The sequence below is a fragment of the Phoca vitulina genome, unplaced genomic scaffold (assembly GCF_004348235.1).
Source record: "Phoca vitulina isolate PV1807 unplaced genomic scaffold, GSC_HSeal_1.0 scaffold30, whole genome shotgun sequence".
Taxonomy (NCBI): Eukaryota; Metazoa; Chordata; class Mammalia; order Carnivora; family Phocidae; genus Phoca; species Phoca vitulina.
Window position 1 is genome coordinate 22,359,921 of NW_022589733.1, and position 24,903 is coordinate 22,384,823.

The 24,903-nt window shown below is 40.7% G+C and overlaps 1 protein-coding gene across 2 annotated transcripts in view; it reads left to right on the forward strand.

The window, feature by feature from the left end:
* Positions 1–9,775: 9,775 nt before the first annotated feature.
* The window catches only part of AP1G1 (adaptor related protein complex 1 subunit gamma 1), a 77,326-nt gene continuing 62,198 nt past the window's right edge, over positions 9,776–24,903 (forward strand). The window contains exon 1 of one of the 2 annotated variants that reach the window (XM_032424103.1): positions 9,776–10,117. The gene's annotated coding sequence lies outside the window, so the exon portion shown is untranslated. The remainder of the gene's footprint in view (positions 10,118–24,903) is intronic. The other variant, XM_032424101.1, reaches the window with a different exon arrangement.

Genomic DNA, 24,903 nt, shown 5'->3' on the forward strand with positions numbered 1-24,903 from the left:
TTCAGCACAAACTTTAATATGGCTACTCATGTGTGGGTCTGAAGTTTCCTCATTTACAATCTCTTCCATCTCTTAAAGTCTGTGGTTCTCTGAAATAGTGTGTGTGTGTGTGTGTGTGTGTGTGTCTGCCTGTCTGTTTATGTATACTCAAATAATTATTCCTGTCTCTTAAAATTCCATAAATTTTAGATGAAGATTCCTGACCTAAAGAATTTTATTAATTATAGTCAATAAACTCTTGTTTTCTCCTGAATCCTTATTTCTCTCATAATTATTAGTTTTTCCAGGGAGGCAGAATGGTGTGTATTTAAACCCTACCCACTTACTAGCTGTAAGACTTTTGGTAAATGGTACCTCTGTCAGATGTGCATGAGAGAGCAAAGAAACTAGAAGAATATGTGTCTTTTTTAAAAACATTTTTGAAAAGATTTTATTTATTTATTTGTCAGAAAGAGAGAGAGAGCACAAGCAAGGGGAGTGGCAGGCAGAGGGAGAAGCAGCCTCCCCGCTGAGCAGGGAGCCCGATGCGGACTCCATCCCAAGACCCCGGAATCATGACCTGAGCTGAAGGCAGACGCTTAACCGACTGAGCCACCCAGGCATCCCGGAATAAGTGTCTTTTTGTGACTCAGTCAGATAAGCATCTGACTCTTGGTTTTGGCTCAGGTCATGATCTCAGGCTCCTGATCTCAGGGTTGTGGGATCAAGCCCCGTGGTGGGCACTGCACTCAGCATGGAGTCAGTTTGTCCCTCTCCCTCTGCTCCTGCCCGCCCTCTCTTAAATAAATAAATAAATAAATAAATAAATAAATAAATAAAATCTTTTAAAAAAATGAGTATTTTAAAGGAAGTGTGCAAACAATGAATGAGAAGTGCTGTCAGGAAATCAGTGGAATCCTGTGTGTCTGGGATCTGCCACTTACTAGCTGTGAGCCTCCTTTTTCTCACCTATAAAATGGAGACAATAATGAGAATTAAAAGAAATAGTGTATGTAAAGCTCTTTAGCACTTAATAGGTGCTCAATAAATATTAGTTTCCTTTTCAGTTTCTATTATTTGCTAAGTTCCAGTGGGCTAAGTATTAGTGACTCTGTGAGATTGGATAAAGGAGAGGCTGAGAAAACAAGATGGTCAGATTATTTTGTTTCTTGTATAATTGTTTTGGTTTTTGTTTTTAGCAGGCTCCATGCCCAGTGTGGAGCTCCAACTTACTCTTGAGCCAAGATCAAGAGTTGGACACTTAACCAACTGAACTACACAGGCACCCCTGTTTTCTTTTTAATTGCCTTTATGTTTTAGAACAGTTTTAGGTTCACAGCAAAATGCCAGATTTATTTATTTTTATTTTTTATTTTTTTAAAGATTTTATTTATTTATTTGACAGAGAGAGAGACAGCAAGAGCAGGAACACAAGCAGGGGGAGTGGGAGAGGGAGAAGCAGGCTTCCCGCTGAGCAGGGAGCCCGATGTGGGACTCGATCCCAGGACCCTGGGATCATGACCCGAGCCGAAGGCAGACGCCCAATGACTGAGCCACCCAGGCGCCCTAGATTTATTTTTTTTTTTAAAGGTTTTTATTTATTTACCAGAGAGAGAGAGAGCGCGCACACAAGCATGGGGAGCGGCAGGCTGAGGCAGAGGCAGAGGGAGAAGCAGGCTCCCAGCTGAACAAAGAGCCCGATGTGGGACTAGATCTCAGGACCCCGGGATCGTGACCTGAGCCGAAGGCAGATGCTCAAGCGACTAAGCCACGCAGGCGTCCCATTTTTTTTTTTAAGATTTTTATTTAGTCAAATTGATTTTTTTAAGATTTTATTTATTTATTTATTTATTTATTTATTTATTTATTTATTATTTTTAAAAGATTTTATTTATTTGACAGAGAGAGACACAGCCAGAAAGAGAAGGAACACAAGCAGGGGGAGTGGGAGAGGGAGAAGCAGGCTTCCCGCCGAGCAGGGAGCCCGATGCGGGGCTCCATCCCAGCACCCGGGATCATGACCTGAGCCGAAAGCAGACGCTTAACAGTCTGAGCCACCCAGGCACCCCCAAATTAATTTATTTTATTTTATTTTATTAAAGATCTATTTATTCATTTAAGAGAGAGGGAGAGAGCATGGGGGGGGGTGGAGCAGACGGAGATGGAGAAGCAGATTCCCTACTGAGCGCGGAGCCTGACTTGGGGCTCAATTCCACAACCCATGAGATCGTGACCCAAACCAAAACCAAGAGTCGGATACAACCGACTGAGCCACCTAAGCACTCCTAAATTAATTTTTTAAAAAATATTATTTATTTGGGGCGCCTGGGTGGCTCAGTCGTTGGGCGTCTGCCTTCGGCTCAGGTCATGATCTGGCATCGGGCTCCCCGCTCAGCGGGAAGCCTGCTTCTCCTCTCCCACTCCCCCTGCTTGTGTTCCCTCTCTCGCTGTGTCTCTCTCTGTCAAATAAATAAATAAAATCTTTAAAAATAAAATAAAATAAAATATTATTTGTTTATTTATTTTAGAGAGAGAGCAAGCAAGCGGGGGTTGTGGGCGGGGTGGACCAGAGGGAGAGGGACAAACAGACTCCCTGCTGAAGGAGGAGCCTGACCCATGCAGGGCTTGTTCTCACCACCCTGAGATCATGACCTGAGCTGAAATCAAGAGTTGGTCGCTCAACTGACTGAGCCACCCAGGCGCCCCCCCAAATTAATTTTTTTTTTTAAGATTTTTTATTTATTTGACAGAGAGAGACAAGGCGAGAGACAGAACACAAGCAGGGGGAGTGGGAGAGGGAGAAGCAGGCTTCCTGTGGAGCAGGGAGCCCGATGCAGGGCTTGATCCCAGGACCCTGGGATCATGACCTGAGACGAAGGCAGACACTTAATGACTGAACCACCCAGGTGCCCCCCAAATTAATTTTTAAATGCAATTATTGGTTATGCAAAATCTTTTTTCAGAATCCTATTTTGTGCCTAGGAGAGTTTACATTGCCCTTTTGCAGGTGACAAAGTGATACCTGTAAACCAACTTCTCCCTTTAAAAAAAATCAGTTTGTTCTTGATTGTTTCATTGAAGGATTTACCCCTCCTCATATAAAGCACATTTATTCAAAGAATATGGGGTCAGATGGAGGATCTTCCAAATCCAAGGCCAAGGACCCACTTGCACAGCAAGCCAGCTGCCTCTCCTATGGAGTATAGCGCCTCACTCTGGCACTTGTTTGAGTCCTAGATTATCCTCAAGAATGTGTTAGCAGTTTGGTGGAGGATTTTGGTGTTTCCTCAACCAGGAAATTTGCTGCATCAGTTACTGTATATGTCCCAACACTTCTTAGACTTCCCAGCCTAATTTTATTTTATTTTATTTTATTTTATTTTATTTTATTTTAATTTTTTTATTTTAAGTAGGCTCCATGGCCAGCATGGAGCTCAACCCAAGGGCTTGAACCCGCAACCCTGAGATCGAACCCTCCGACCATGAATCAAGACCTGACCTGAGATCAAGAGTCAAATGCTCGTGAATAAAAAAAGAGAGTCAGATGCTCAACTGGCTGAGCCATCCAGGTGCCTTTTCCCAGGCTAATTTTAAAGCAAATTGTAGATCTGCCTGATTTTAGAGGAGTAAGGATAGGGCTATGCACTTCAAGGAAAACAAAACCAATTTACCATGGAATCTTCTAGACAAATGATGGTGCCTATATTAAGGAACTAAAATTACTTGAGTAGGAAATGAGTCAGAAGCCCTGCTGTGTTTCTGGATAGTGCAGCCCTCTCTGGTGGTCACAGTTCTGTCTTCCTAAACTAGAGAATGGCACTATTTCCTCAAGTTGGGGTTTCAATTGGTTGCAGTCTCATATCTGGTGAGAGTTTTCACTCCAAAAGTGCCAACATAATATAGAATCATTTACAAACCAAATATAAGTACTCTACAAAAACGAAAATATTGTGACACAAAACATCTCGAGTGGCACTCTGGACTGCCTCTTTTAAAAATCTCTAAAGCAAAAAAGGAGCTTGGCTGAGCCTTGTATCCTATGCGCTTTGAAGGAACATGGAGTAGATTTCCTAATGGTCTTGGTAGGAGGTCAAAAAGCATATGGAGTTGGCTTTTAGAGTTTCAATTTTTACATCATTTCTAGCTCTTTTGTCACATCTGAAAGATTAATTCCTAAACCCTTTTCTCAAACCAGGATAAATTGTGAGTAGGGGGCGCCTGGATGGCTCAGTTGGTTGAGCGACTGCCTTCAGCTCAGGTCATGATCCTGGAGTCCCGGGATCGAGTCCCGCATCGAGCTCCCTGCTCGGCGGGGAGTCTGCTTCTCCCTCTGACCCTCCCCCCTCTCATGTGCTCTCTCTCTCTCTCATTCTCTCTCTCAAATAAATAAATAAAATCTTTAAAAAAAAATTGTGAGTAGGGACCATGCTTAAAAGAATTGTAAAAATGTTTTTTGTAAAAACATTACATAAACAACAGAGGGACTAATTTCTCTCTGACTTTCAGGCTTATTTATAGATTTGGGTGACTCAAACGAGTGGAGCTGCCTCTTTGACTCACGTCACTGTCACTGTATTTCCTACAGGGTTGTATCTCCTTCACTCTCCTTTCTCGGCTGAGGTCTCTGGGACGTGGAGAAGCAGGAAGGGTTCCTTGTGAAAGACGCTCACCACATTTCTGCAGGGAGAGCTTTCCCTATCTGCTGTAAAAATCATATGGATTCAGCTGCTGGTACTGAGTCATTTAAGAACCCCACTGCATCTGAGCCCAAAAAAGAAGCCCCTCCGCCCCCATTACCACAGATTCCAACTGACATGCCGTGTCTTCCAAAATACCTCTTTCACTGCTCTGGGGCCCAAAGACCTCTCATTTTTCTGCCTCTTTTGGGACTAGGATTTATCTGCTGAGTGAAAATATCATTGATATTTTTGTATTTGAGGATTTAAAAAAAAATCTAGTTTGCCTTAATGAGATTAAGGAAGGTACGGTAGTCTCTTTTGAAATGTCTCTTACAGATTCTGTGCACCCAGGGCAGTGTGGTGTAGTGGAAAGACTCAGGCAGTCCGTTTATTAAATGATTGCTATGTAGACTAAAAGATATATACAGTTACTCCTCACTTTTCAAAAGGTCACATTAGACCGCTTCACTTTTATGAATGACCTACATTAGTACCTATTTTAGCTAACCAAAGGAAATCTGAAGATTTTCACTTATACAAAAAAAAAAAAAGAAAGAAAGAAAGAAAGAAAGAAAAGTGAAAATGGCATTCAGCGTTTGTTTTGCAGTGAGTTTTTACAGAGGCAGCATGCACACTGAGCAGTGAGTGTCCCTGCCAAGTTTCTTCCCTGAGATCTACACTAAAATTTAGATAAGATTTATCCTAAAAATTTAGACCTCATATTTATTGAGCCCTTACTATATGCCTGCCACTGTCCTAAGTACTTTAAATGTATCGGCCCATTTGATAAAGACACCAGCTTTAATATGCCAATGCTACTTCCTATTATTAGCTCCATTTTATTGATGGGTACATTGAGGTTCAGAAATCCTCAGAGATGTTAAGTAACTTGCTGCAGGTCACACAATAAAGAAAAGAGCAGCATTTTAAACCCAGGCAGTCTAGCACCAGAAACCAACACTTTTAACTGCTATGGTATAAGGAATGCCTCCATGGTCTGCAAACTCATGATGGATGAGGAGCAAATGAATCAATGTATATAAGAACACTTTTGTGAATTGTAAGACACGATGCACTACTGTTACTTGTAGTGGACGATCAATAAATGGTTTAGCTGAATTGTGTGGTGGCACGAGTACTTATACTTACATTCTAATGATCCTTGATACTTTTCTTTCTTTTTTTTTTTAAAGATTTTATTTATTTATTTGAGAGAGAGAGAATGAGAGACAGAGAGCATGAGAGGGAAGAGGGTCAGAGGGAGAAGCAGACCCCCAGCTGAGCAGGGAGCCCGATGTGGGACTCGATCCCGGGACTCCAGGATCATGACCTGAGCCGAAGGCAGTCGCTTAACCAACTGAGCCACCCAGGCGCCCCTCCTTGATACTTTTCAAAGTGCCTTCACACATTTGATCCCTTGGGATAATAAGCCACTTTTAATCCATTTTGGAACAAAGCTGGTCATAAATACATATGGGACAGCTGAAGTAACAGGCCCAGAGATGTGAAACACCTTGCTTAGAACAGGAAGTTAGTAACCCAGTCAGGACTAGCATGCGAATGGTCTGACTCCTGGCTGATGCCTCTTTAGTTTTGTTTTTGTTTTTTGCTGTTATTATTTGTTGATTGAACATATGAGTCATCAATAATAAACAACACTATAAAAATAATGATTATTTCTCCCAGCCATTCTTTCTTCCTACAAGTTTTGTTCATTCTTTCAGAATGTTGCTGTATAAAAAAAAAATCTCCTGGGGCGCCTGGCTGGCTCAGTCAGAAGAGCATGTGACTCTTGATCTCAGGGTAGTGAGTTCCAGCCCTACGTCAGGTGTAGAGTTTTACTAAAATACTAAATAAACTTTAAAATAAATAAATAAAAACAGATCTCCTTTAGCATTTGGATCTGTAAAACTGCATTATCTTATAAGAACCTTTTTTTCCCCAAAAATGTAAGTCTTTTTTTCCCAAAACGTACAGTATGCTTATTGCAAAAACAAAATGTAATAAAGTAAAAATCCTCTATAATTCCACGATCCAAAGATAACCATTTTCACATTTTAGTTTTGTCCTTCAACTTTTTTCTGTGTACATATACACTTTTTACAGTATTATTATAATATCATTTTGTAATGTTTTTTCTAATCTGTCATACCATGATAATAAAGATAGAGCTATAGCTTCATTTTTATTGTCAGCATAGCATTCTATTTTATTGATGTGCTGTAATTTATCTGAAACTGAGGATTATGCTTGACTAGATGGGGAGTAAATCTTCCCAAACTTTAATGGCTAACCACAGAAACCAAAGCTCTTAGGATAACGATGACCATGTTCTATACTGGGTCAATTGCTTTTATTTTTCAGTTGCATTGGAGGAGTTTGGTAAATATGAAGATAAATATAAGTAAAAAGATACATGGAGAGGGTTTACATTTTATAATGTCTGCCATATTCTCTTTAAAGCTCTGCCACTTGGCATGGTACTAGAAAAGCTCCTTCCTCTTTCTCAGGAAGATAGTTTAATTTTTCTTTTGTGGTTTGCAGTGGTAAACACTTAAATTCAACCTCTAAGCAAATTTTTGTGACATTGCAAACAAAATACCTTAACTGCTTTGCAACATGCAAGCTTTTTTTATTTTTTAACTTTTATATCTATTTATTCTTTTTTAAAGATTTTATTTATTTGTCAGAGAGAGAGAGAGCACAAGCAGGAGGAGTGGGAGGCAGAGGGAGAAGCAGGCGCCCTGCCGAGCAAGAATCCAGATGCAGGACTCGATCCTGGAACCCTGGGATCATGACCTGAGCAGAAGGCAGACTCTTAACTGACCGAGCCACCCAGGCATCTTTTTTTTTTTTTTTAAAGGCAAACCAATTTTTTTTTTTTTAAAGATTTTTTATTTTTGAGAGAGAGCAAGAGATCAAGCAAGAACAGGGGGGAGGGTCAGAGGGAGAGGGAGAAGCAGACTCCCTGCTGAGCAGGGAGCCAGATGGGATCATGACCTGAGCCAAAGGAAGACGCTTAACTGACTGAGCTACCCAGGTGCCTCTGCAACCTGCAAACTTCTTACTTTCATAGGAGCCCCAAACTGTTCTTTCTGTCTTTCTTTCCTTTTTTTTTTTTTTTTTTTTTGTCTTTTTTTAAGTTTTTTTTATTTATTTGAGAGAGAAAGCCTGAGCAGAGGAGCAGAGGGAGAGGGAGAAGCAGGCTCCCGCTGAGCAGGGACCTGGACTCAGGGCTTGATTCCAGGACCCTGAGATCCTGACCTGAGCCTAAGGCAGAAGCTCAACCCAGTGAGCCACCCAGGCACCCCCAGGAAACTGTTCTTAACATGTGTTCATGCCTAGCTATACTTCAGAGGAATATGTGTTGTGACATCACCATGTTCTAGTTTTATGCTACTACTGACTAGATGCATGATCCAAGGCTGTACTGCACAGTAGTGCTTTGAGGGGTATGAGGCAACTGAATTCCACAAGCATTCTGTTCCTCAGACCATTTGGGCTGATTCTACCTTGAGTGTGGGTGTGGGGGTGGGTGGGTGTGTACTCTTTTCTAATTCAGGAGGTGGCACCATCTAGCAGAATCCCAATGTGGGAGGGAAGGGGGAGGGTCTTTCAGTAAGTAACAGTTTCTGTGAGCCTCAGTCTCTCTCTCTCTCTCTTTTTTTTTTAAGATTTATTTATTTGTCAGAGAAAGAGACAGAGAGAGAGAGCATACAGGCGGGGGGGGGGGGAGCGGCAGGCAGAGGGAGAAGCAGGCCCCCCGCTGAGCAAGGAGCAGATGCGGGACTGGATTCCAGGACCGCAGGATCATGACCTGAGCAGAAGGCAGACGGTTAATGGACTGAGCCACCCAGGCGCCCCTCAGTCTCCTTATTTGTAAAACTAAGTTACTTATGCTTGCCTAGTCTGATTTAGGAGGTTGGTGGGAGGGTCAAATTAGATTACACAAGGAAGATGCGTTTATAAACAATGTGATATCAATACTTAATAATAAAAAATGGTAATTACTATTATCATGCCCCTGGGCTTTGTTTCCAGTCACTTGGTAAGTCCTAGTAGTTCAGGAGTAAAATTGTACAGGTTGACCCCCTCAATTCAATTTTTAAAAAAATATTTTATTTATTTGAGAGAGAGAGAGGAGAGAGAAAACAGGAGCATTGGGGAAAGGCAGAGGCAGAATCAAACTCCCCGCTGAGCAGGGAGCTCACGCAGGGCTGGATCCCAGGACCCCAGGATCATGCCTGGAAGGCAGACGCTTAACCCACTGAGCCACCCAGGAGCCCCTCTTCAATTCAATTTTTGGAAAATGTCTTGAAATCCCTGAAAGTGCCTGTCTAAGGAAAAAAGTGCAACCTCCTGTCTATGACAGGTTCTAAACTCAAGATTTATGCTTAGGTCAGTTCTTTTTGGCATCCAGCCAGGTGCTGCGCTTTATTCATTTTCAGGACTACTTTACTGCCAATCTACCTGAAGAATTTTAGATAGGTCACCTTTCCCTTAAATGGGCCAAGGTATCATGACCCTCTTTACCGTTCACGTGGAAAATATTTGAGTCAGGTGTTAGTAATTATTTATCAAGCCGGGAACTGTCCGGGTAGACTGTCTTTGGCTCAGGTCATTAGTTGATGGAGACACAGCCCACTCTGGAAGGGTTTTAACGCTCACTAGTCCAAATCCTTTGTTTTTACATTATGAGGAAACTGAGGCCCTGAGAGTTTAAATGACTTGTTCAGTGCAGGAGGTTGAGCGATAGTACTGGGTTTGGAATCCATTCTTCTGTGTCATTCTCTAATCTAATCTCTAGAATCCGAGACCACTTGGAGCCTGTTCCCGAAGTTAACCTAGAGAGAAAGGTAAGGTCTCAAATACGATAGAAAACAGTTTGGGTATATTTGTGTATTAGGTCCCCGCCCCCACCTGCCTCGCCTCGCCCACTTCCTCAGCTACCTTGATAGCCCCGCCCCCTGCAGGTGGCCCGTCGCTTCCTGGTAGCCCAGCCTGCTCCTCCCCCGCAAGCGGAACCAATATTCGGAGTCTTCCAGGGTCAGCCGGACCTTTCTCTCTCAGACTCTTCGCAGCGGTGACTCGGCAGCAGCGTCTCACGTCATCAGTGACCGCCCCGTACCTTGCTACGCTTTGCGTCGCTCTGCTAGGAGCAGTCACCTCCTCCTTGGCAAATAGTCCTCGGCGGGGTCCGAGTTCTTGGATAATAGGAGAAGGGGGTCACAAGAAGTTGCAGCCAGGGAACACGGAATCGACAAGGAGAGGAAGATAGAGACCAAAGTTTCTGCGATACTGTGTGAACTTAGTTAAAAACTCCCTCCTTCCTAAAAGGATCCTTCCGCCTGCAGTAGCGGTGGTAAGGCCGAGGGAGCCGCCATTTTGGATGTTCGGTTCCTGCTGCCACTGCTGCCGCCGCCCCCGGAGCTGCTGGTTTCATTCGAGGTTTCGGGCCGGTGAGTGTCACTCGCAGCGCTAAGAACATATTGCTTCTTTTGCCCCGCGCCTGCCGGGAGCGCTCGGCCGGAAGCTTCCTGTCAATCCCACAGGTCCGGTCCTAGGGTTTGGGGGGTGAGAAGAGAGGACAGAGGCTGGTCCAGGAGGGGCCCGGAGCCCCAGGGGCTGCTCCGACTTCTTGAGGGCCGACCCGAGGCCTCGGACCAGGAGGCTCCGCGCGCGGCTGCGTTCTGTGCTGTGGCGTTGCCCGGCCGGTGCGGGCCTCCTTTGGACCCATTGACTTTCTCGGGCTTCGATCCTCTTTTGAGGGCTCATTCAGGGAGCCGGGGGTTAGCGGGGCGGGTCCCACCCGGTCCCACCCCCGCTTGTTTTCTGTGAGCCACATATCAGCGTTCTTGTGTCTTGTACTCGGGTCAGGTCTTTCGTAGAACTCTCTTTAACTCTTCCAGTTGCTCAGTTAATCGCTGTCTGCCCTGCACTGCCGTCCTCTCAGAACCGGACATCGGCCTCGCCTCTCTCTAGCCTTCCAACCAACTTCTTTCCCGATTTTCAGGGTGCCTCCCCCACTCCCTAACTCACCTGCGAGTGCACTGCTTACTCCTCTCTCAAACTCTTTTGATTTTGCGGACGTCCGTTTCTAATAATTCTGTCGTCTTGACTGTCTGAAAGAGTCGGGACGATTGGTTATGTTTCCTTGTTCGGGTTTGATGAAGGGATCCATGAAGCACTCGCTCAGAGTACACTTCAGCAGTAAATGTTTGTAAAGCTGATTAAATGGCTTTTGGGGAGGGGTAGGGAGGATCCTTTTAGGAAGGAGGGAGTTTTTAACTAACTTAACAAATGTTTTCTCATTTGTGAATTCCCTTCCTGTGCTGAACACTTGGCTTTTTGGTGCGTGTTGACACTTACGTATTTGTCTTGGTGTTATATATCTCTGGGCATGAAAATTGCCTGAGAAGGAAGGATCTTAATCCGACATCGGCAGAAAGGGAAGTAACTTTTTTGGCTACTAATCCCCTACAGGGATTAGTTAACAGAAGAGAGGAGTGAAGATTTCTTAGTGATCTTAACTTGCAGGTGTTTTGTGCGGTAATAATCTTTGCTGACTGATCCTAAAAACTACTTAGGTTGACTTCGTGTGTTGGATTTTTGGGGGGTTAGTTGAATTTTGAATATTCACTTCCACTGTTCCCCATAATATTTGTCAGACTGTAACACCTTAACTTTTGGTTTAAAAATACAGACTCTCTAGGTATCTATAATCTCACCACTTTTATGCTGCTGTTAAAGTATGTTTGCAATATAGCATGCTTGAATAAAAAGTATTTAACAGTAATTCACTGATTATTTTCTACATTTCAAGTTAGGCGAGTGTGATTGAATCACTTCTGTTTCATCTCAGCCTGGGTTTTTAAATATGCAAAAGAGAAATAACTTATTTCAGATTACAGCCTAGTGACTGCTGAAATTTAAATTTGTAACTTAATGGACTGGGTGTAGAGGGATGAAGAGGAAAGTGAAAAAAATTTATAACTTGAACTTGGATCAAACCTTTTAATACTTCTAATCCATGTCTAAGTGCATTATTCTTATCATCAGGTAGATAAATTCCTGTACCGGTCATATGATGTCTCAGTAGGAGACTGAATGTTTTCATTGTAAATAGTGTTCTTGTTATTTGTTTTAAAGGGGCTTTTCAAAATTATGTTAGTATTTGTGTATTTACTCCCAAGATAGGGAGTTTTCTCTTTTGGTTAAAGAAACGATCAAACCCCTGAACATCTATGGAATGCTTACTCATTTACTAAGTATCCCCTTGTTGTTGTTACTGAAATGTTCCATTTCTGAGTTACGCTTTTTTAAAACAAGGTTATTGGAAGAGCTATCAGATAGGTGTTATTTAACTCCATTCATTTCGTGGTATAATGTATTGGTAGTTAAACGTCATTCATTCTTAGGTAGTTTGCATTTAATTGGAGAGTGTTCTTTTGCCTTACAGATTACAAGCAAAATGCTGTTTAGTGCACTGTTGATCACATACTTGAATGTCTACTATGTTTAAGGTTGTGGGATTATACTGGAAAGAAACATTATTGTTTAGGAAACAAGTTCATTTTCTTTTGGGAGCAGTTGCTTGTTCTTTGATCTGTTTCACTTTTACCAGTTCTAGATTTGAGAGTGAATTTTTTTTTTTTTTTTCAGTGAACTCTACCCCTAACTTGGGGCTCGAACTCAAAACCCTGAGATCAGGAGTTGAATGGTCTACCAACTGGACCAGCCAGGTGCCCCTTGATAGTGAATTTTAGAGTGAAACTGTAAAGTACAAAAATTGTCAGCAATACCTGATGTTTCACACCCCTATTTATTTTAAAAAGTAGTCTTGAAATTAGTGATGTACAAAAACAAAAGTCTAAGTTTTTTGTGATTTATTTATTTGAGAGAGAGAATGAGAGAGCGTGCACAGGAGAAAAAGCTTGGGAGCAGGTGGGAGGGTCAGAGGGAGAGAGAGTCTCAAGCAGTCTCTGCACTGAGCGTGGAGCCCCTCTTTGGGCTCGATTTCACCCCCCTGAGATCACGACCTGAGCTAAAACCAAGAGTTGGATCCTCAGCTGATTGTGCCACACAGGCGCCCCCAAGTTTTTTGTGATTTATTTTTATTTTTTAAAGATTTTATTTATTTATTTGAGAAAGAGAGTGAGAGAGCACAAGCAGGGGGAGCAGCAGCAGGAGAGGGAGAAGCCGACTCCCCACAGAGCAGGGAGCCTGATATGGGGCTCTATCTCAGGACCCTGAGATCATGACCTGAGCCAAAGGCAGCCGATTAACTGACTGAGCCACCCAGGTGCCCCCAAGTTTTTTGTGATTTATAAAAACTCTATATGTATTGAAAAAGTTGAAAAAGTATTTTCCAAAAGATTATTTTTAATTAAAAAAAATGAATTAGGAAACTGCATACCAAAACAGATTTTCGAAATGCTTAATCCCCTTATTTGCATTTGATGAGGATTTAAAAATTTTGTGTCTAAAGCAGGACTTAATTGATAGCAAAACTTCAAAACTCTTACTCAGACTTAGCTTCTGAGAATCTAAAACTATTACTTTACCTTTCTGTAAACTGCAACTACTTGTTTAGCTAATTTTGGTCCTTAAAGTTCATTCATTCTCAGCTTTATGAATTGTTTTCAGTTCTTGATTTTGACGTCTTCATCCCTTTGTTACTTTTATTCAGTTCATTTCATGCAGGATAAGATTTAAAGTAACAACTAATTTTAAAATTAAGAAAACATAGATTTATCTAAGCTCTCATATTTCTTGGCTTATAGGTTTTTAAAATTGTATCTGTGTCAAAAAGTATTAGGATTTTTCCATTTGCCTTTTTGTATAGAAAATTTTATATCCTTGGGGCGCCTGGGTGGCTCAGTGGTTAAGTGTCTGCCTTCAGCTCAGGTCATGATCCCAGCGTCCTGGGATCGAGCCCCACATCGGGCTCCCTGCTGAGCGGGGAGCCCGCTTCTCCCTCTCCCTCGCTCCCCCTGCTTGTGTTCCTGCTCTTGCTATCTCTCTCTCTGTCAAATAAGTGAATAAAATCTTAAAAAAAAAAAAAGAAAAAATTTTATATCCTTGAAGACATTCTTCTGTCTTGAAAATACATGTAATGTTGTTTGGTTTTTTTTTTTTTCCCCCTTCACTGAAGGAGTAACACAAAACACTTAATTTGGCATGATTTGGTTACTAGAACAATCTCTTGTCAAAGTTTGAAGGGCCCAGAAGTGGGAAAAAAAAAACCTCACACTTGCCAAACTTGTTGAGTCAGCATTAAACACTTTTGTATAAAAAGGGCAAGGTTTAAGGTAATATGTTTGAAACGAGAAATGCTTTTTCAGTAGGTACTTGGAAGTTTTGTTTTGTTTTTTGGCTTACTCAGACAATTGGAGAGAGAAAATAAGTTAAAAATGTTGTCAGTGAAAAATAGGTTTCAAAGGAAAAAATCGTAGTTTTTTAAAAGGTGATGAAAACATATGTGACCTTTGTACTTTATAAATAACTAAAGACATCTTAAAGGCAAGCAGTTTTTACTCCCTTTCTCTGTTGTTACAGTGCAGCAGTCACAGTGTAACCTGATAGGCAGTTGCTTTGCTCACTCCAGCTTTCTTGTGTTTTACTGAGCATCCTGGGCTTCTCAGCTTGTTTGGCCTTGAGGTTAATGTTACGGATTTTTGGGAAGAGCAAATATGAGAAAGACATGATCTTAGATCCTTGGGATTGTAAAATATTTGCACTCCCCTCACAAACCTTTGGGTTAAAAATGAGACATACAGAATAGATGATGTACACTATTGTGTTAAAAGATCTAACTTTAGTAAATGGTCATATAGTTGTACAACTCAAAAGGAGTTCCATTAGTGTTTTTACAGCTGATTTTAGTGAAGCTATTTACTAAACCTCACTATTGGGAAATTATTCCGTTTGAAGCTGAAGAAAAGGAAGGGAAGTTAATTTTTTAAAATTTCTTTTTAAAGTCTGCACAAAGGATTTGGTTCCCTTCCCACTTTTTGATATTTTTTAAAACATGATCCTTTTAAAATATGGTGAAAACATTGGTTTGAGATGAATGCAGAAACTAAGTCAAAGTAATATTTTTGTAGATACTAGGTTTTGGGTATAAGTTATTGAAGGTAAGCTGTTGTGAGAAGAGCTTCTTTTTCTAATAGTACTCTGGATATGTGAGGTTTTTAAAATGTGTGTTTGTCTCTGCCAGTGAAAGTTGGGCTTTGTTTTCTTTAGAAACATTCCATGATGAAAACTTAGTAAATGTGTTGGTTATTTAAGAAAGTAGAATGAGGGACGCCTGGGTGGCTCAGATGGTTAAGCGTCTGTCTTCAGCTCAGGTTATGATCCCGGGGTCCTGGGATCGAGCCCCACATCGGGCTCCTTACTCAGCTGGGAGCTTGCTTCTCCCTCTCCGTCTCTCCCCCTGCTCGTGCTCACGCTCTCTCTCTCTCTCTCTATCTCTGTGTCTCAAATGAATAAATAAAAATCTTAAAAAAAAAGAACCCTTTAAAAAAGAGTAGAATGAGGGAAGTAGCTTACTAGCATTTGGTTGTGTTATTTTTATTTACACATACCGAACTTTATTTTTAAACTTTTTTTTCCAAGATTTTATTTATTTATTTGACAGAGAGAGAGAGGGCGCGAGAGCACAAGCGGGGGAGCTGCAGGCAGAGGGAGAGGGAGAAGCAGGCTCCCCACAGAACAGGGAGCCTGATGTGGGGCTTGATCCCAGGACCCTGGGCCCACGACTGGACCAAAGGCAGAGGCTTAACAGACTGAGCCACCCGGGCACCCCTATTTTTAAACTTTTAAAAGTAAGCTCTACACCCAGTGTGGGGCTTGAACTCAGCGACCCCAAGATCAAGAGTTGCATGCTCTATGGACTGAGCCAACCAAGCACCCCTACACACACAACTTTTTTTTTTTCTGTTCCTTGAATACTCCATGTTCTTACATTTTCTTTGTACTTGTTCAGCCTATACCTACAATGCTTTTCTTTTCTCCCTTCTACCTAGTGAAGGTGTTCTTCCTTCCTCTCCACCCCCAGGCAAAGGGGTGTAGCACTTTCTTCAAAATACTTGAATTGTCTACCTTTCCTTGAGCTTTCAGAGGACAAGAACTACCTCATTTATGACATCCATAGTGCATAGCACAGTGCCTGGCCCTTAGTAGCTACTCCACGGAATAGGTATTATGAATGAAAATAATATGGAAAAATTGTTCAGGTACTCAGATATATGGTAATTGGTTGATGCCAGAGCCAAAAGCAGTCAGGGTCTTGAGTTAATGAGAAGCTACTGCAGGTCATTTACTTTGACCTGTAAAGTTGATGTCAGTGAAGTTTATTTTCAGATTTAGAAAACATATACAAAACCTTGTGTCTGTGTCCTTGAAAATATTATTTAGATGTTTAATTTTGAAATTGGCATTATTCTTTTCTCTTTGTGATTTACTCAAACTCTTTCTTTTGCAAAAGTTTCAAGTGGCAGCAAAGGAACCCACTCTTCCCCATCTTCTTTCTTTTGAATACCTAATAGGTAATTCATTTTGCTAAAGGAACTGATAGTAAGTTGAGAACTTCAGTCTTTTCCCCCCAAATGGAAATATGTTGATGCAGTTCAATGATTTGTTACTATTTCTCTCTTGTTTGAATGATATACTTGTATAGTGCTAAGAGTTTTTTTTAAATCTTTTTAATTTACAAAATAATAGGTGTCCATTATAATAAATGAAAAAAATCTAAAAACATATTTAAAGCTATTAATTTCCCTCAATTTCTTGTTATTCCCCAGCTATTTTACCAGGTTATGGGTATACTTCAGTATTTCTCTCCATGCTTGGTCAAGTGTTGTATATAGTAACCTAAATGTGTGCATTTATAAGGATTCTTTATTTTTACAAAAGGGAGATCATACTTATTATATTACTCTGTAATAAGCTTTTCTTAACACATCCTGGTTAGAAAATGTAATTCAGTCTTGTTTTTTAAACATCCCTGTTATGTCTCATAGCATGAATGTGTACCATACATAACTTACTCAGTTCTTTTTTGTAAAATGTATTTATTTATTGTTAGAGAGTGTGGGGAGTGGGGTGGGGGGGAGGGGTGGGGGAGGGAATCCTTAAGCAGGCTCCCAGTTGAGTGCAGAGCCCATTGCGGAGCTTGATCCCAAGACTCTGAAATCATGATCTGAGCTGAAATCAAGAGTCCGACGCTTAACCTACTGAGCCACCCAGGCACACCTATTCAGTTATTTTCTTAAAGACATTCAGGTTATTTCTAGATTTTGTTAATACAAACAGTGATACAGTAAACATCCTTGTACACGCCACCTTATTTGCTGCTACTTTTATTTGTACAGACTAGATTCTCCAAGATGGGATTTCTGGGTGAAAGGAAATATACTTTAAATGTTTTTATTGCCAGATTATTCTCTAAGTAGGTTGTCATTTCCACCTCCACTAGCAGTGGGTTTTCTATATCATCACATCATTAGATGAATAAATAATTTTTACTGGTCTGCCGGATGATGAATCCTATTTCAGTTTGTCTTAATTTTCTTGGCCATTATTGGAGCTAGCCTCTTTTGATGTTTTTTTGCTGTTTGGATTTCCTTTATGAGAATTTTCTGTTCCTGTCCTTGGTTCATTTTTCTTTTAGGTTGTTTTTCCTCCTTTTTTTTTTATCTTGTAGGAACACCTTGTGGAATATTAATTCTTTGTTGTATGACACATGTATTCATCTGGAATTAACTTTTTTTTTTAAAGATTTTACTCGTTTGACAGTGGTAGAGAGAGCACAGGTAGACAGAGTGGCAGGCAGAGGGAGAGGGAGAAGCAGGCTCCCCACTGAGCAGGGAGCCCAGTGCAGGGCTGGATCCCAGGACCCTGGGATCATGACCTGAGCCGAAGGCAGACGCCCAACTGAATGAGCCACCCAGGCTCCCCTGGAATTAACTTTTATAGGATAAGAAGCAGTGGGTCTTACATGGTTTTCCTTTGTATAGAGAGCCAACTACATGAGGATTAAACTATCCTTTTCTCAGTGAATTAAATGCCATCTTTTTTTTTTTTTTAAGATTTTATTTATTTGAGAGGGAGAGAGCAAGAGCATGCACTCAGGGGAAGAGGCAGCAGGAGAGGGACAGACAGACTCCCCACCGAGCAGGGAGCCTGACATGGGGCTTGATCCCAGGACCCTGAGATCATGACCTGAGCCGAAGGCAGACACTTAACCAACTGAGCCACCCAGGCACCCCAATTAAATGCCATCGTATATGTTATGTTCTCATATATGTTTGCTCTATTTCTGGTTCTTTTTTTCTCTTTACTATTATTTTACTTTTTTGAGTATAATAATTTTGTGAAAAGTTACACTCTGTTAAGAAAAGCTCCTATTGGAGCACCTGAGTGGCACAGTTGGTTAAGCATGGGACTCTTGGTTTCGGCTCAGGTCATGATCTTAGGGTCATGAGATCAAGCCCCACATCAGGCTCTGTGCTCAGTGTGGAGTCTGCTTGAGATTCTCTCCCCTCTACCCCTCCCACTCGTGCTCTCTCTCTTGCTCTCTCTAAAATAAATAAATTATTCTTAAAAAAAAAAAGAAAAAGAAAAGCTCCTATCACTGTACTTTTTCATTTTCTTAACTATTCTTGAACATTTATTTTTACATCTGTTGACTGAAAATAATTCTGTTGGGTTCAGTAAACCTCACAAAAGCCCACTGTTTGGAATTGCACCATATTCATTTATTAATTTTGAGAGGGCTGATTTTTTTTTTTTTTAAAGATTTTTATTTATTTGAGAGAATGAGATAGAGCATGAGAAGGGGGAGGGTCAGAGGGAGAAGCAGACTCCCTGCTGAGCAGGGAGCCCGATGCGGGACTCGATCCAGGACTCAGTCCCGGGACTCCAGGATCATGACCTGAGCCGAAGGCAGTGGCTTAACCAACTGAGCCACCCAGGTGCCCGAGAGGCCTGACATTTTTAATGACCTAAATTTTTCCTTATAATGAATTTCCATTTGTTCAGGTCCTGTTTCAGTTTTAGGTTCTTCAATAAAGGTTTCATAGATTTGATAGTCTTCTTCATGTAGTTCTTATGCCTTTCTTGCTAAATTTGTTCCTAGGCATTTTATAGTTTTTGATACTATTGTCAGTAGACTTTTCCTCCTCTATTTCTTTTTTCTTTCTTTCTTTCTTTCTTTTTTTTTTTTTTAAGAGAGGGAGAGAGAATCTTACACGGACTCCATGCCCACTGCAGAGCCTGACATGGGGCTCAATCTCACGACCCTGAGATCATGACCTGATCCAAAATCAATAGTTGGACACTTAACCAACTGAGCTACCCAGGTGCCCTTTCCCCCTCTATTTCTAACTGGTGTCAGAAACATGGGTTAAAAATGGATCTTTAATTTCCTGTGGACCAGATGCCCCTCCCCTCCTTTCTTGGTATCCAGAATTAACAGAATTTGGATTTATGAAGACTATGCTAGGAAAACTTTATTATCTTAGTATGAAATCACTTTCTGGTAACTTTCTAATAAACTTTCAAATGTCCTCCTGTAGAAAATGCCTTTAGATAAATGTGACTGTCCTTTCAGGATGAATGCTGTCTTGTTATTTTGAAAGTTCACAGTTTTCCTTTCTAATCCATTATTATGATTTTTGTTACTTTGAATTTTCGAAGCAAGATCTATTGCTCAAATAAATGTTCATTATTTAAAAGATAGCAGAAAATAGGGGCGCCTGGGTGGCTCAGTCGTTAAGCGTCTGCCTTCACCTCAGGTCATGATCCTGGGGTCCTGGGATCGAGCCCCGCATCGGGCTCCCTGCTCTGCGGGAAGCCTGCTTCTCCCTCTCCCACTCCCCCTGCTTGTGTTCCCTCTCTCGCTATCTCTCTCTCTCTCAAATAAATAAATAAAATCTTAAAAAAAAATAAATAAAAGATAGCAGAAAATATAGAGAAGTTAAAAAGGCATCTATATTTATACAAGGCAGAGATAGTCTATCTCTAACATTTATTATAACCTTTGGGGCATAGCTTTAAAAACAAAATTTTTGTTTTGAGAATTTGGTGACAATTCTTGATATTTGTGGGCTCCTTAGGACGTTTTTTGCTAATATTAGGGTTGAGAGTAGAAAATTGCTTTTCACCAGTGTCAAATTAGATATTAATCGTGTTTATCATTATTTATTTGGCATTTTTCAAAAAAAGATTTATTTAGAGAGAGAGCACATGAGGGCAGGAGGGGCAGAGGAAGAAGAGGATTCTCAAGCAAATTCTCTCCTGAGTGTGGAGCCTGATGCGGGGCTAGATCCCAGGACCCTGAGGTCATGAGCTGAGCCAAAATTAAGAATAGCCCTTTCCTTGTGTGGAGGAATTTGGGAGACAAGATACTTGGAAAGATGATTGATAGTTACAAAGTTGCATTATGAGCAGAAGCCAGAGCATGTAAAGTTGAATGGTCTTGAATGTTTCATCATTCTAGGTCCTGGTAAAACCCCATGAAAGAACTATCCCTCTCCCACAATGGTGTTTACCTCTACCAATATACTTATCCCCAGATATAGTCTCTCTTATTCAAACAGTGATGTACTAACACTGCTCTCCCTTTTTCTTCACTCTGTAAAACATTTCCCTTCTATAAGCACACTTCTTCATACAGGGGAGATACATGTGCGCTGCTTCCCCCTCCCTACCCCCAAATACTCAAAGCAATCCACAGAAACACAAAGAGGGTGAAAAGAACCCAGCTAAGTCAGATTAATGACAGTTGGTATCTATAAGAGATATTGGAAAGTAAAAGTCTGATCAAAGCTTAATACTGTATCAGTTTGGTATAAGCTTTCTTACTGCTTTGGTCATAGTGTTTTCTAAGTTGTAAATGCATTAAAGCAATTCAGATATCATATGCAATAAAAATCTGAAATAGGGCTTCTGTGTGGAGCATAATCTAAAAATATGGCCATGTGGAGAGGGGCCCCTGGGTGGCTCAGTCAAGCCTCCGTCTGACTCAATTTCGGCTCAGGTCATGATCTCAGGGTTGTGAGATCAAGCCCTGCACCAGACTCTGCTTAGCAAGGAGTCTGCTTGTCCCTCTCCTCCTCTTTCATATATATATATATAAAATTAATAAGTAAATACTATAAAAAATAAAAGCACTGTTGTTATTATTTGAAAAAAAAGAAGGCCATGTGGAGAATGTGGGTGAGAGAGCACAGTAACTGCTTTTGGAGGGTTTTGCCTAGTGTTAACTTAAGTCCCTTGAGTGTTCTTAGCCATACTTAAATCTGTGACTGGATGTTATAGGGTAATCACTGGCAGAGTTAATTGAAATCTAATTTCTTGAATCTTTTCTCATTGTTTAGCAAGAAAGACTTTAAGTACAGTTTTTGTGTTGGATGGGAAAGGAGGTAATTTTAATATTGAGAAATTGCTTTTAATTTAGGTTTTATTTATTTATTTTTAAGATTTTATTTATTTATTTATTTGACAGAGAGAGAGAGAGAGAGAGAGCAAGAGCAGGAACACAAGCAGGGGGAGTGGGAGAGGGCAGGCTTCCCGCCGAGCAGGAAGCCCTATGCGGCGCTCGATCCCAGGACCCCAGGACCCCGGGACCATGACCTGAGCCAAAGGCAGACGCTTAACGACTGAGCCACTCAGTCGCCCCGAGGATTTTTTTAGATTAGAGCTCACAGAGCTTCAGGTTTGGGGGAAGAAAGCCCCAGCTTTTTGGTTATATGTTCTTAACTGGGCTGTCAGTGGTTCAGAGGTTACAGCCAGGTAGTATGAGCTGAGTAGAAAGTAAGTTAACTGAGCAGGGTAGAATAGAGGACTGCATTGAGTCCTGATGCGTTCCCATGGTTGTTGGTAAGTAGCCAGTGCACCTTTACTTTGTTTTGGAAAGGACAAGTGCATTTTCTTTATCTAAGGTTCTTCTAGCATTTAGAATTCATTTAAATACAGTATTTCTCAAGTTCCTACTCTTAGGTAAGGGGAATACAAGGATAATTAAGACTAACAAGGATCTGGCCTTTAGGAGCTTATAGTTGAGTGGGAAAAGTACACATTTCAAAGAAAAAAAAAAGCTAATCATGGCTTGAGGTTAGTATTGCAGTATGAGGAAAATCTTTATTAATTAGAGATTTGTGTGGCGCCTGGTAGCTCAGTAGGTTGGGTGTCTGCCTTCGGCTTGGGTCATGGCCCCAGTATCCTGGGATCAAGCCCTGTGTCCTTCTCCTTCTGCCCCCACCCCCTGACTCAGGCGTACATGTGTGCTCTCTCTTTCTCTCAAATAAATAAATAAAATCTTTTTTAAGATATCAAAGAGATTTGTGGAGATTTTGGAAAATAACCATTTTCTCCGTTTTGGAATAAGTTTTAGGAGAATTGGAACATAGTCATTGGTTTTTTGTCTTTTGTGTTTCTTTCCTATAGTAAGCATTCATAATTTTGGTTATTTTTGGGGTATATCAAGTAATTAATTTAGCTTAAGCTCCAAAACCTAATTTTGTTTACATTTTGGATAGAAACATTTGAAATGAAATTCATACTTGCTTATGTTCTCCTTATTTTTCAACATTTTTTATTTTATTTTTTTTGAGAGAGAGAGTGTGTGCCGGGGCGGGGGGTGAGGGGAGAGGGGCAGAAGGAGAGGGAAACAGAGAATCCCAAGCAGGTTTCACACTCAGCACAGAGTCTGACACAGGGCTCAGTCTCACAACCCTGAGATCATGACCTGAGTCAAAATCAAGAGTCGGACGCTTAGGGGCACCTGGGTGGCTCAGTTGGTTAAGTGTCTGCCTTCGGCTCAGGTCATGATCCCCTGGTCCTGGGATCGAGCCCCACATTGGGCTCCCTGCTCGGCGGGGAGCCTGCTTCTCCCTCTCCCTCCGCTGCTCCCCCTGCTTGTGTTCTCTTGCTGTCTCTCTCTTTCTCTCTCAAATAAATAAAATCTTTAAAAAAGAAAAAGAAGAAAAAAAGAGTCGAATGCTTAACTGACTGAGCCACCCAGGCACCCCTCAACGTTATTTATCAAAGAGCCACTAATGAAATAAATACATTTATCTGCAGTCTCTGTATCTTTTTTTTTTTTTTTTTTTTAAAGATTTTATTTGTTTATTTGACAGAGAGAGAGATAGCGAGAGAGGGAACACAAGCAGGGGGAGTGGGAGAGGGAGAAGCAGGCTTCCGGCTGAGCAGGGAGCCCGATGCAGGGCTCGATCCCAGGACCCTGGGACCATGACCTGAGTCGAAGGCAGACACTTAACAACTGAGCCACCCAGGCGCCCCTATCTGCAGTCTCTGTATCTTAACAAGTTAGAATTTTGATTTTTCTGTGTTCCTACCCTAGGAAGTATTTTAGGACAAAAAAGGACATTTTATTTTTACAGTGTACCAACTATGTAAATATAAAACAGATGGACACATAGGCATTGAATACAACTATTGAAATACTAAATGTAAATAGATATAAAAGGAGAAATGGACAGAAACACAATTATACTGGTAGACTTTATTTTTCTTAATTAAATTTTTTATTTAAGATTTTATGTACTTATTAGGGAGAGGGAGAGAGCATGGCCGGGTGGGGAGAGAGCATGGCCGGGTGGGGGGAGAGGCAGAGGGAGAGGGACAAGCAGAATCCCTGCTGAGCTGAGCAGGGAGCCAGGCACGGGGCTCAATCCCAGGACACTGAGATCATGACCCAAGATGAAGACAGACACATAATTGACTGAGCCACTCAGGAATCCCTTAATAAAAAAATAAAAATAAAAAAGTTTTTTAAATTTATTTTAGAGAGATTGTGAGTAGGGATGAGGTGAGGGGCAGAGGGAGAGGGAGAAGCAGGCTTCCTGCTGAGCAGGGAGCCCCATGTGGGGCTTGATCCCAGGACCATGACTAGAGCTGAAGGCAGGCGTTTAACTGACTAAGCCACTCAGGCACCCCTATAGTGGTAGACTTTAACGTATCTATCTCAGTCTTGAATGGGTCAAGTAGTTTAGTAAGAGCAGACAGTATCTGAACTGTACTATACAATTTTTAGAAATTGGTTATTCCACAGGTATAATTTTTTTTCATATAATTGTCATCTTAGTTTTAAAAAACAGCTTTATTGAGGTATAAACAATATTTAATGTCTGTAATTGGATTATAAATGCATTATGGATTAAATTATAAATTATATACATAAATGCACTAATAAACATATTTAATGGATATAATTTGATGTTAGGATACAATTTTATATTAAGGTTTTCTATCCTCTGCATTAAATGTTAAATGTTGATGTTATTGAACCATTTCTTGATAAATCAGGGTCTTATAAAAACCAATTATGGTACTCTTTGTTATTTAACAATCTTAAGACTTTAGGGGGAGTTGAATGCTTTTTGCTAGGACACTAAATAGGCTCAGATGACTATGCTCTGTGTGTGTGTGTGTGTTTAAGATAAAGTCTTTAATTTTGGATTTGTAAAACAAAAGATAAATTAAGGTAATTATTATGGAACTCAAAGGCTGAGATTTACCAGTGATTTGATCTTTTTCTTTGATTAATCATTTAAAAATCTTTATAGGATAAAAATCTGTGATTTAAAGGACACAAACTTTTAAAAATTGTGGTAAAAATGCAAGCAATTTCTACTCTTGACAAATTTTCAGTTGCACAATACAGTATTGTTATCTGTAGGCACAGTGTTGTATAGCAAATTTGTAGAATTTATTAATCTTGCTACTGTGCTGTTTGGATACTTGTTTCTGCTATATATAGGTTTTGTTTACATTTCTGGCTACTGTTGTTTCTTCCCTTACTGTTAGATGACAGTTTGACCACCATCAGTGTTCTTCCCTAAAACAGCCTCTGTCTCCTGGTTCCCACCCTCCTCTACATCCCCTCCAGTTCTCTAATTTGTAAATTGGAGCGTGCAAATAGAGTAAAGTAGATGTTTTAGTATGTTGATGTGATGCTGTCTGTATTGCTGCATGAGGTTATAAACATGTGTTTTGAGTTCTCATCTATGTTCTGTTTAGCTGAGTCATCACTATACACCATATTCATGCTTTATTTTTAAAAACATGGTAGCTTGTTATTATTACTAATAATAGATTGTTTAAGCTGTTGTATTTTAAGGAATCTTGTGGTTTTTGAGAATTTTGAAAGGCAAGTAAAAATTCTTGAAAAGTAGGGAAATTCTTTTTTATTTTATTTTTTTAAAGATTTTATTTATTT